The sequence below is a fragment of the Lissotriton vulgaris genome, unplaced genomic scaffold (genome assembly GCF_964263255.1).
Source record: "Lissotriton vulgaris unplaced genomic scaffold, aLisVul1.2 SCAFFOLD_406, whole genome shotgun sequence".
Taxonomy (NCBI): domain Eukaryota; kingdom Metazoa; phylum Chordata; class Amphibia; order Caudata; family Salamandridae; genus Lissotriton; species Lissotriton vulgaris.
Genome location: NW_028251411.1, coordinates 1,445,439 through 1,456,211, shown reverse-complemented (window position 1 = coordinate 1,456,211; position 10,773 = coordinate 1,445,439).

Sequence of the window (10,773 nt, the reverse complement as noted above, 5' to 3'; positions counted from 1 at the left end):
AAAATACTTCAAAGTATATTGACTTTCATTTACAGGAATTTGTGACCTCCCTTCCGGCTTATATTAAGGACACTAACACATTTTTGCATTCCTTAAATCAATGTAGGTGGTCGGCTGATTACCTACTAATAACCATGGACATAGCCACTTTATACACTAGTATCTCCCACACAGACGGTATAAATGCTATAAAGTTTTACCTGGGTAAAAGACCTATAGAACAGTCCAATCATAACAACATGCTTGTTTCTATGATAGACAAATGTTTGTATAATAATGTCTTCTTATTTGAAAACCAGGTCTATAAACAATTGAGGGGAGTGGCCATGGGGGCATGTTTCTCCCCCTGCTACGCGGGGCTCCACGTTGGCTGGTGGGAGGAACATGTCCTCAGGGTTACACACTCCGCATTTTGGCTGAACAATATAGTCAAATACTGGAGATACATCGATGATGTATTCATCATCTGGAAAGGTACTAGTGAACTGGCACATCAATTTGTTCACAACATCAACATTAACAATTTAAACCTGACCTTCACCGCTGATATCAGTGCTAAGGAAGCTAGCTTTTTAGATGTGCAAGTGCAGATAATAGACAATTTTGTGACCACTAGTCTATTTAGAAAGAACACCGCAGGTAATTCTATATTACATGCGGACAGTTTCCATCCACAGCACACTATTCGAGCCATTCCTTATGGTGAATTTTTGAGGATACACAGGGCATGCAGTTCTATTGAACTTCGCGATCACCATCAGCTAGAGGCAAGAGCTAGACTGATAGCGAGGGGCTATAACTCCCAGTCTTTGGATGTAGCTAGACAAAAAGCCAACGGCCTGAATCGCCTTGAACTGTTAGATCCCCTTAGGATATCCAATTCACAAACCAGTGAAGGCCAATCAACTAATACCATCAGACTTATTACTGGGTTTAGCCGTCAAGCTCGACAGATTGTTTCCATGGTCAAGTCACAATGGCTGGTTATTCTTACCGACCCCATACTCAGGGACATTCTGCCCAATACGCCAACCATCACTTATTATTATTATTATTATTATTAGTGAGTTTTATATAGCGCCTGGTTACCCTTGGGCATCCCAGCGCTCACCAGAGAGGTACACTACCACAATAATGCAGGATTTAAGCAGAAAACAAAAAAGTTTTTAAAAGTTTGTGGAACCGAAACAAACTTGCTTCCGCGCGTAAATGCAGAGGGAGAGAATTCCACAGGGTGGCCACATTTATAGAGAACCTTCTACCGCCGGTTCTTGCCTTCCTCACCCTCCCAACCTGCAGCAGGTGTTGATGATCAGAACGGAGAGAGCGGGAGGCCTTGTAGGGTTGAACCATGTCCCCAAGAATGGGTGGGCCTACCCCCTGCAGAACTTTGTGGGCGATACACAGCGACTTGAATTTCACCCTGTCCCTAACAGGGAGCCAATGCAGCGCTTTCAGCGCAGGGCGAGCAGACTGACGCCTGGAAAGACCCGTCAGGAGCCTAGCGGCCGCGTTCTGCACTTGCTGCAGTTTGTTCAGGGTAGATTCTGGAGCACCCAAGAACAACGCGTTGCTGAAGTCCAGCCGCGAGATGATGAGCCCCTGAACGAGTAGCCTCCTAGTAGCCACTGGGAGAAGAGGTAGAATCTTCCGAGCTGATCGGAGCAGGCCAAAACACACGCCTGCTGTCTTTTTTGCATGTGTTTTAAAAGAAAGGTCCTGCTCGAGCCACACCCCCAGGCTCTTGATCTCCTGCTTGGGGGCGGGTACTGGTCCCAGGCAGTTGGGCCAGCTGCTAGGGGATAAAGATGGAGAGGAATTCCCCAGCAGCATCAGTTCCGTCTTGGAGCCGTTGAGCTTGAGAGCTGAGCTGCACATCCACGTGTAGATCTTATCCAGACACGAGTGCAGCCGGTCGGGTTGGTAAGCCGACTGGGAAAGGCCTACCACCAACTGAGTATCATCAGCGTAGCTGATGATCTTAATACCCAGCGGCAGTACCACACTCTCCAGGGGGGCCATATAAACGTTAAATAAAGTAGGGCTCAACGAAGAGCCCTGTGGCACACCACACTGGAGAGGGACTGAAGATGATTTTTCATGGCCTTCCCACACCTCAAATGTACGGCCTTCCAAAAAAGAAGCGAACCACTTGAGGGCCAAACCGGTGACCCCCACCCCCGACAGCCGTTGGAGAAGCACCTGATGGTCTACGGTGTCGAAAGCAGCACTAAGGTCCAGGAGGATCACTGCCACCGATCCCCCTGAATCCAGAATGCTCCTAGCATTCTCCACGACTGCCAGCAGGGCGGTGTCAGTCCCCTGACCGGGGCGAAAACCCGTTTGGGAATCGCCCAGGAGGGAGTTTGCCTCCAAGAAGCCCGAGAGGCGGCTGTTCACCAGCTTCTCCGCCACCTTACTGAGACCAGGCAGCAGGGAAATAGGCCTGAAGTTGGCAAGGTCGGCAGGGTCCAAGTTAGGCTTCTTCAAAAGAGCCTTAACAACCGCACCTTTCCAACTGGGGGGTACTACACCTTGGGTGAGAGACAGGTTTATAAGGTCCATCACTGGGCCGCCGATGGTGGGGGCCACCTGCTTTAGATATTTCATAGGTGCCGGGTCTTTCGGAGAGCCACTCTTCATAGTCCTCAAGACCGAGAGAACTTCCTCCACAGTGACAGGACCAAGGGAGACCAACTCTACTGATCGCGTCCTTGGCTGAGAGCTTGAGTTACCCCCAGAGGAGGCTTCCTCACCTTGCCCGGGAAGGGATGCCAAAATTTTATCAATTTTCGTTTTAAAAAAGAAAGCCAATTCTGAGCATTTTTCACGTGGGTCCTCGTGAATGACCTGAGGTTCGGGGGTTTTCAGTAGTTCCTTGATGACCCTAAATGACTCTTTCGAAGAGTTGGCCGCAGAGCCTATTCTCTCTTCAAAGAATCCAGATTTTGCCACCCGAATGGCAGATTTATAGGTTCTCAGAGCCGCCCGATATTCTTTCCGGCTCGTTTCGCTCCAATCTTTCCTCCAGGACCGCTCTAGCCTCTTGCAACCCTTCCTCAGGGTTCTCAGCTCAGACCTATACCAGGGCGCCGAACCCACTCTCTTCCCCCTCGTAAGTTGTTTCTTTTTGGGTAGGAGGGCATCCAACGAGTCCGTAAGCCATATGTGTAGATTCACATCGGCGACTAGTGGGTTAGACCCAGGGGGAGGCCGCGTCAACTTATAGGTGAGCATTTGGTATGCGCAACAAACTAGTTACCAACAGCCCAGAACTGTCCAAAAGTGAGAACTGGCTATCCCCACGAAAAGGCTTTTTCCGATGCAGCTCTTGTAGGGCTTGCAATTTCGGAATTAATACCAAGTCATACATAACCCCCTTCAGTGCAAAACCGGTCTTTTTGAATGCACATTATACTTGTAGAACAGAACTGGCAGTATATGTGCTTACTTGCAGTTGCAACTTGAGATACGTTGGAAGCACCAAATTACCAGTGCACCAACATATTCTACAACATCTAAGGGCCATTGTGAATGCGGATCAAAGCTACCCTGTAGCTAGACATTTCCAGCAATTCCACATGAAGAACTTGGCACATTTAAAATATTATGTGATCGATGCTGTAACCACCTCTAAAAAAGGTGGAGATTATGAAACCAAACTCAGACAGCTCAAATCACGATATATTGTGCAACTTAACAGCAAAACACCGGGGGGGGGGTTAAACATGGGGGAAGATCTTAGCAATTTTCTATAAGAACCCTAGATCCTTCTTTGATTGTCATAGTTTCAGGAATCTATAAATTTTTATAGATATAGTTTTCTCTATAACGTGGTTCACTAAAAGTTATTGACATCCTTTTGATGATAAAAACAAATTGCCATATGCACCACAGGTCCTGTTTGCAGTAGATTTTTGATATTCTCTCTCTCTATTATTTTTTCATTATTTTATATTATATCACAGGGTTTAATTAATTCAAACAAAAGTTTTTGGTTAATTACCCTATGTAACATTTTTAAATATTTTTCAGTTGTCACGTTTTCCTCTTCACATATTATTATTTTTGGTTCAAGCCGACTAAACAGTGACCACCTCCATAATGAGATATACTTTATTCAGTTCGTGCTTTAACAATAAAAAGGATTCTGATACCATTCGTGCCATCTTTAATGCAATATATACACGAGATATATCCCAAGGGAAATTGTGTTTCAAATGACAATAAATCATCTCAGCATAGATAAGGATCTCAACACTATGCTGTTAACAACAGACAGCATAGGGGGACGCCAATGCGTATTTGCACAGTATGATATGAAAGCACTTTTGCACTTTGCACTTTATCATGCAGAATGTTTGCATATATGGATGTTTAGACATCGCACTATGCACTTTATTATGAAATCATGTCTCCTATAAATTGGATCCTAACAAATGAATGTTGAAATACGATTTAATACAATGCAATGTTTTGTTTTAAATTATGTTTGTCATATATATTTCCCTTGGATTGTTCCACTGAACACATCGTATGCGTAGACTAGCTTTTTATTTATGAAACACATTTTTGTGAAGTATTAATTATACATGTATTTGCACAGTCATGGTTTTTAATCGATTGACATTTGCGTCATTAGCAATTTGATTCGATATGAACAATGGTATCATTACTTAAGCACATACATATAGCATTTTAATGTTTAGCAATTCTTTGTAAACATTTCACATTATGGTAGTAGTGTGTTTGTACTATTCTAAAATGGCGACCATTTTCATCCTAATATAGGCTTAGGCAATGTATGAGTCCTATGTCCATTTCCATGTAAATATTTTTTAATTTGGGCGCGATAATGTAAAACGAACACTATATGTATGCATTGTGGTCCACACTCCCGCTAACAGTGAGCAAGGACGCTCTGTCCGAAACGCGTCTGTTCCGCATTTTCACCCTGCACCTTATGATTAAATAAAAAGCAACTAATACCGCAAGACTGACTTTGGGCGTATCTTTTGTGTCCACGCGCTGGATTCTGCGCTTGGGACTTTGGCGCGGCTACCGGCTGGATTGTTATATATATATATATATATATATACATACAAAAATATGTTTGCTATATCCTTTTAATCCCATACTTCAGCTCTAACAAGTTATATGGGGGAGCGAATACCAGATGAGCTATAGAAGAGCCACATTAAGACTAGTAGGGATTGGTATATTATTGAAATAAGATAGGTAGATATGGTCCCCAACAGTAATAAATATGAGGGGTCTGTTATATTCTTGCCTGTCACTTTAAGTGCACTCTTTGGTTGCATGCCAGTGCATGAGACATGGCATGAGACATGTTTTTCTTTAAGATTCTTCTGTGTTCCAGAACTGTTGCTCAAGGTGTATTAACTGTACAAGCTCAGAGGAAGACTGAACTGAGACATAGAAGGATGTCATTTGTGCTGCCAATAAACTAACATTTATTTTTTATCTATCCTGACTGGAGTATTTCTACAATTTTGGCGACGAGGGAAATCACCACTTGCAGCACGGATTCTAAGTGGTGTTTTGAACCCAATTTGATTATTTTCTTCATTTTGAAAATTCTCAAATGGTATGTACAACATTTTATTATATGCAATTTTGATTGTGCCAGCGGCTGTTATTTTATCACTGTGCTCTGATTGCACCTGCGGCAGTTTTCGTAGTTTATTTCAACTATTTGTCACTTTTTGAACAAGGATTATTCAAACTTTAAACTCTAGAAGAAATTTCTTCTCCGTTTCCCTTCTCCGATTCAACTTTCCGCTTTGGAACTCAATCTGCTCTTTTCCGACATTTCTATTTAATTTTCCTCAATATTCTGCTTTCTTCAAGCGAACTACACAGGTTATTTATTTATAAAAGTTTACTCGCATCTTACCTGTTTCGAATTCGTCTTCGTGTCTACAATTCCAATGCGCATGCGCAAATAACGTCAGCACGCATTTGGAATTCTCCTCCGTGTCAACAATTCCAATGCGCATGCGCAAAAACGTCATTGCGCACTACGCTTTACGTGACAGCCATTTTGAGCAATTTAGTTACCATAGCAACTCTACTCCGATTCCATCATCGCTAATAACAGTTTCTTAACATCGTTTTCTGGATAATATTTACAGCTTTTCGGCTTACTACCAGATCGTTTTGGACAACAAGTACCACAAACATTTTGAGCAGAAGTAAGCTTTATTTAAGTAAACATTTAGCATTTTGAGCAGAAGTAAGTTTTATCAACCTATACAATTTTGACTGTATTACACAGGGAATTCTTTTATTAACTGTTATGCATACTATATATCTACACCTGCAATTTATCAACTTTGTTTTATTCAATTTCTAATGGAATAGTGTTCACTTCCTCAATTTTTTTTTAATATATTTAATCCTATTCACAAGCAACATGCAGTTTGATCCTCCCACCAAATTCCTTCAAACAAAAGGTGATTCACCTATGCCATGGACAAGGTGGAAGGAAGAATTCATAAATTACATGAAAGCTATTGATGGTGAAAGGATGGGTGCGGAAAGAAAAAAAAGTATTCTTCTCCATTGTCTTGGTTCAGAAGGCCAAGAAATTTTTAGATCTTTACCTCAAGTTCCTTCTATAAATGAAGGTGGTGGAGATAATTTAAACCCTTATACTGAAGCTCTTGCGAGACTTGAAAAAAGATTCAAACCTAATGTGAGCATTGTGCTCAAACGATTCAAGTTCTATACTAGGAAGCAGAAAGAAGATGAATCCTTTGAAGACTTTTTACCTTCTTTAAGGTCTTTAAGTTTACACTGTAACTTTGGTACTATCACTGATGAAATGATACGAGATCAGATCATTGTTCATACCAAGTGTAAGAAAACTCACGATAAACTATGGGTTATGGGAGATCCGAATTTATCTGAAACCATTGCTGTAGCCAAAGCACAAGAACAATCTGATCTATGGATGAATACTGTTAAAGGCAATGTTGAAAAAAAACAACTTGATGAAGAAGTTTGTGCCATAAAACATAAACAAGGATCTAAACAAGATTTTTCTCCTTTCAATAAGACTAAACAATTTCCTCCCCAAAAGTCTTTTAATCAAAATTTTCAGGGAATGTGTTTCAGATGTGGCAATACATTTCACATTGCTTCCTTTTCAGGTTGTCCAGCTCTAAAGAGAGAATGCAAGTTTTGCAAAAGGATTGGTCATTTCAGTAACATGTGCAGAGATAGACGTTCCTCTGCACAACATAAACGACCTGTATCTATGGTGTCTGAAGAAATTGTAAGCAATGTTAGGAATTGTGAAACTGTTATTGACTCTAACCAGGAGTCTGGTTTTGTAGTGTCAATTGTAAACAACCATTCAGATGTACAACGTAATGCACCAAAATGTATTTTTACTATTTATGATATTGACTTGTTTCTTCTGGTAGATTCAGGTTCTCCATGGACTATAATCACTCAAGAGTATTTTCAGAGTATGTTATCTCACTCTACAAGGTTAGGAAATATGAATGAGTCGGATGTTTCTGCTGTTAATTTTTCTGGCACAAAAATTGAGATGATTGGATTTTTCAATGTTGAAATTCAGTTTATGAACAGAAAAGCTTCCATTAAATTATACGTTTCTCTTAAGGGTATCAATGTATTGGGTTGGTTTGATCAATGGAAGTTAGGCATTATTTTGAATCCCAGGGCAAAAGAACCAGTATCTTTGTGTGATGATAGTCTTATGAATACCATTTCTGTCATTGAGTTATCCAATGACCCCATTCTTAATAGTAAAGGAGATGATCTTGTCAAACATTTTGATACAGTGTTTTGTGAAAAATTAGGGAAGCTCAAAATTTTTTCACACAATATTGTGTTAAAAAAATATCATACGCCTGTCATTCAAAAAGTTAGGGGTGTTCCCATCAACATTAGAAAGGAACTCAAATCCATGTTAGATGATTTATTAAAAGAGGGGATCATTGAACCTATAGAATCATCAGAATGGGTTTCTCCCATAGTTTTGGTGAGGAAACCTGACCAAAAATTAGGATTATGTGTGGACCTGAGGGCATTGAACTCCAATATTGTTATTGATTGCCACCCTTTGCCAAATATAAATGAGTTAGTTTCGCTATTTGATGGGGCAAAAATTTTCTCTACATTAGATTTAAGATCTGCCTACCATCAGATCGAATTAACGGAAGAGTCTAGAAAACTTACAGCATTTATAACACCTCAGGGTCTGTTTCAATATATCCGAATGCCTTTCGGACTTGCGTCCGCTGCATCGGTCTTTCAAAGGGTTATGTTCCACATTTTCAGGGATATAGATATGCATGTAAAATGCTTTCAGGACGATATTTTAGTGTTTTCAAAAAATACTTATGAACATGAATGTCATTTGCAAGAAGTATGTAAGAGACTACAGAGTAATGGTTTAACTGTGAAAGCACTTAAGTGTACAGTTTTTCAGGAGTCAGTGGAATATTTGGGACATACTTTGTCAGGTAAAGGTGTTTCCCAAAAAATCCAATGTGGAAGCTATTACCAAAGCTCCGGTACCAGAAAATAAGGATCAATTGTTATCCTTTTCTGGTATGTGTGAGTACTATAGCAAATTTGTAGAGAATTTTGCTAATAAAATGGAACCTTTGAGAATGTTGTTGAGACATGGTGCAGAATACGTTTGGTCTGATGCTCAGCAACAAGCTTTTGATGAAATCAAAAGAGACATTGTTAAGGCTCCAAATCTTAAACCTTTTAGAATCAACAAAGAATGTATTATCACAGTTGATGCCAGCCTATATGGTTTGGGTGGAGTATTATCTCAAAGGGAAGGTAGTGAGGAATGGAATGTGGCATTTGCGTCGAGAACTTTAAATGAGTGTGAGCGTAGATACTCTGTGATAGAAAAGGAATTGTTAGCGTGCGTTTGGGCCATTGAGCATTTTAGACTTTATGTGTGGGGATCAAAATTTACCTTAAGAACGGATCACAAGCCTTTAGTCAATATTTTATCTGTGGGTGGGGGATGGAACTCCACAGCCAGAATTGCGAGGCTAACTTCTAGGTTGCAAGAATATAATTTTGTCACGATTTATGTCCCTGGAAAAAAGAATGTCACGGCAGATTGTTTGTCACGTTTGCCATGCAAGATGGAGAATGTCAGTGTAGTTAAGGTATGTGTTTTTGATGGTGATTTTGTTTTAGCTATTCAAGATGTTTTACAAGGGAAGTTCAAAAATGTTTCTGAATCTGATTGGCAAGACTGTTAGAAAAGATTCCAGGTGGAAAGATTTAGCGAATTACATTCAGAATGGTTGGCCAAATAAGAACATTATTAGTTCAGAATTGATGCCATTTTACAATGTTTTGGATGAATTGGAATTGGATTGTGGTTTCATTTTCAAATCTGGGAAATGTATACCTCCAGAGGGCATGCAGGACATCATTTTACAAATTGCCCATGATACGCATCCTGGTATCTCAGCCATGAAAAGGTTGGTTCGTTCTGTGTTTTGGTGGCCAGGTATTGACAGATTTGTTGACAGGACGGTTAGGGAGTGTCAGGAGTGTGTGTGTAAAGAAAGAATGTTAAAAGTGTATACTCCACCACTAAAAATTGTTAAATGGCCTTCAGAAGCGTGGCAGAAAATTGCTTTTGACATATCAGGTCCCTTTAATGTGTTACCTGAATCTTCGCGCTATGCTTTAGTGATAGTGGATTACCACTCCAAGTGGCCTGAGGTGAAGTTTGTCCCTAAGGCTACTACTGAAGCTGTCATTAGTTTTTTCAAAGAGGTGTTTACTAGAGAAGGGTGTCCCTTCGTTTTGGTGTCTGACAATGGTGTTCAGTTGACATCTGGTGAAATGGCAAATTTTCTCAAGAATTGTAACATTGTTCACAGATTTACTTCATTATACGAACCGCATGAGAACGGTCAAGTTGAGAGATTCAATCAGGTTCTGAAGAATTTTGTTGTGGAATCTGTCAAATCTGGAGTATCTTGGGTAAGTGCTTTAAGGGAAAGGCTATGAACTTACCGCATTACACCTCACACTATTACTGAGGTAAGTCCCTTTAAGTTGTTCAAAGGTCGAAATCCAGCTTCAAGAATGTTACCATGGTGGCTAAAAGAGAAATGCAAACAGTTTTCTGTTGACCAGGTCAATATGAAGGATGTTGCCAGACGTGTGGAGAGTAAGCAATTCAAGACTAAAGAATGGTATGACAAAAAGTGGAACACAAAGTCTCAAGAATTTCAGGTGGGAGAGTGGGTGAGTATTCTCAGACCGGGTTTGTTATCCAAGGGTTCCAATAAGTTTAGTGATCCCATTCAAGTTAAAAAAGTATTTTCTAATAGTGTCATGACTCAGGATGGCAAATTTTGGAATATTAAGAAATTAGCTAAGTGTACTGGCATGAGTGATAAGAGAAATCTATCCAATAAGCCAAGTGAATTGTTTGCAAATGATTCTATTGCTCACAGAGTGAAAGATTCCAAACGTGTTATCAACATTCCTAAAAGATATGTCAATTGATTTTGTTTGCGTTAAGATTTGTGTTTATGTGTTCTGATATGCCATTTAGTTTATGGTTATATAATATTCTGTTCTCTTTGTTTATTTGTTTTGTTAAAGAGGGAGATGTGTTATATTCTTGCCTGTCACTTTAAGTGCACTCTTTGGTCGCATGCCAGTGCATGAGACATGGCATGAGACATGTTTTTCTTTAAGATTCTTCTGTGTTCCAGAACTGTT